This window comes from Pholcus phalangioides, unplaced genomic scaffold, assembly GCF_987345545.1.
Source record: "Pholcus phalangioides strain wild (caught in Gottingen) unplaced genomic scaffold, Ppha-v1.0 ptg000016l_1, whole genome shotgun sequence".
Lineage (NCBI taxonomy): Eukaryota > Metazoa > Arthropoda > Arachnida > Araneae > Pholcidae > Pholcus > Pholcus phalangioides.
In genome coordinates this window covers 15,492,673-15,494,762 of record NW_028301609.1, presented here as the reverse complement: position 1 = coordinate 15,494,762, position 2,090 = coordinate 15,492,673, and the positions used below count along the sequence as shown (strand labels likewise).

The window sequence follows — 2,090 nt, the reverse complement described above, 5'->3', positions numbered from 1 at the left end:
AATTCATTTTAATCCACTGCAATTAGCAGTAATGCTGCATTTCCCACCATTGTGATTTCTCCGTTATTTCAACAATATTTGGCGACTTTGTTCGGTTTTGGCGTCATTTTTGGCAATGTCCCGTATTTTCCCGTATTTGGAATCCCAATGTCCCGTATTTCTCTCGAGAAAATATGGTCAGCCTACTTATAAGGAAAGCTCAGAGCTTGAAGGTGATTTCAGCTGAAATTTTTTCACGGATCTGGCAACACTGAATTCTGCTTGTACAGTCAGAGCCGTTTACATGTTTTTGTTCCTCCGCCAGGAAAGCCAAGGTGCTTTGTAGAAAGTAGTGTTTTCGAGCTTATACGGAGCTCTGAGATTTGAAAGAGAAAACAGAACATGGAAGGTTGCTCCACGAGCGCTTTCTTCCAAGAGCAACTTTTCCGGCTGGAGGCGGAGAACGAGCTTCGTTTCGTTGTCGACGAGACGTCCACGGTCAGTTTGGAGCTTAAATCGGGGCTGGCTGAGACATTCGGAACCGATATCTTCCAGGGCAAAAAGCACGTGTTTCCGGGAAAGGCGAAGGTCTCGATATTCACGTGGCAAGGCTGCACGATCACGTTGACGGGCAAAGCGAAGTCTCTATACATCACCAAAGAGACTCCCGCAGTGATCCATATCAACATTCACGCCGCGATCGAACAGTTACGTCAAAAGGCCGATGTCAACGGGACGAAAGGCCCAGTCGTGATGGTCGCTGGTCCCATAGATGCCGGGAAGAGCAGTCTCTGCCGGATTCTTCTCAATTACGGATTCAGGCAGGGAAGAACTCCCATTTTCGTTGACCTGGATGTTGGTCAGAGTGACTTATCTATGCCTGCAACTATTGGTGGCCTACTCATAGACGAACCTGCGGATCCTGTCGATGGCTTCACCCAAAAAAAACCTGTAGTGTACCATTATGGTCATAAAAGTCCAGGGAACAACATTGGACTGTATAATTACTTAGTGTCAAGATTGGCAGAAGCAATAGGTAATCGGCTCAGGTACGACAACTGCGCCAATAAGAGTGGCGTTATCATAAATACTTGCGGTTGGATTCGAAGTGATGGGTATAGAGCCATAACTCATGCAGCCCTTGCATTTGAAGTTGATGTTGTGTTAGTTATAGGCCACGAAAGATTCTACTATCAGTTGTCCCGCGATCTGCCATCATTTGTCAAAACAGTATATCTCCCGCAAATGACCGGTTCCTCAGATAGAGGTACTGTTGACAGGAGGGCAGCTAGAGAAAACACAGTCAGGGAATATTTCTATGGAATAAGTAAACCTTTACACCCACATTGTTTTAATGTGAGTTTTGATAGTGTCAAAATCTATAGGATACAACGGCAGTCTGACGATGCTGTGAGAACTCTCGGGATGATGTTGAAAGAGGAAGGCCTTTGCCTCACGCCCGTGACACCAGGATTCCACCTCCTGAATCGAATACTGAGTGTGACATTGTGTACTAGTTGTGAAGACGATATCATCACAACCAGTCTTGCTGGTTTCATTTGTATCACAAAAGTAGATACGGGTCGAAGACAACTGACTGTTCTTTCGCCACAAGAGCCACCATTGCCTAACCATATCTTGTTGTTCTCTGATGTGTTATTCACACAAGAGCTACAGGCTGGCCGTAGCTGAGTCCATTGCCGAAAATCAATCTTCCTTTTTGTAAAAGAAGCGACTTATTTATATTAAAGAATTAATTTGTCGAGAATGCAAGTATACTGTAATTCATACAAAACTTGTAAATATTGCACACCACTGAAATCACTAAAACATTCATATTCCTCAATCCTCTTACTACCATTTACAAAATATCCCACCTCATGTGATTCTTTCTATTTCTGCAATTCAGAAATCACTTTTTCTTTTGAAAGCCTAATTTCACAAGATTTCATTCAGCCCACTTCTCAAATGAGCGTGTTTCAATTGAGTGGAGTTAGTAGCAGGGTTGGGTTTTTGACATGACAAGCGTCGAAAACTGGTTTAAACCATCAAAAACATAAATGAATGCCTTTTGATAATGTTTTGAACATAATAGGTATACAACATGATGA

The 2,090-nt window shown here is 43.1% G+C and overlaps 1 pseudogene; it reads left to right on the top strand.

Annotated features, from left to right (window-relative positions):
* Positions 1–381: 381 nt before the first annotated feature.
* Positions 382–1,671, top strand: LOC149075134 (polyribonucleotide 5'-hydroxyl-kinase Clp1 pseudogene; annotated as a pseudogene).
* The last annotated feature ends 419 nt before the right edge of the window (positions 1,672–2,090 follow it).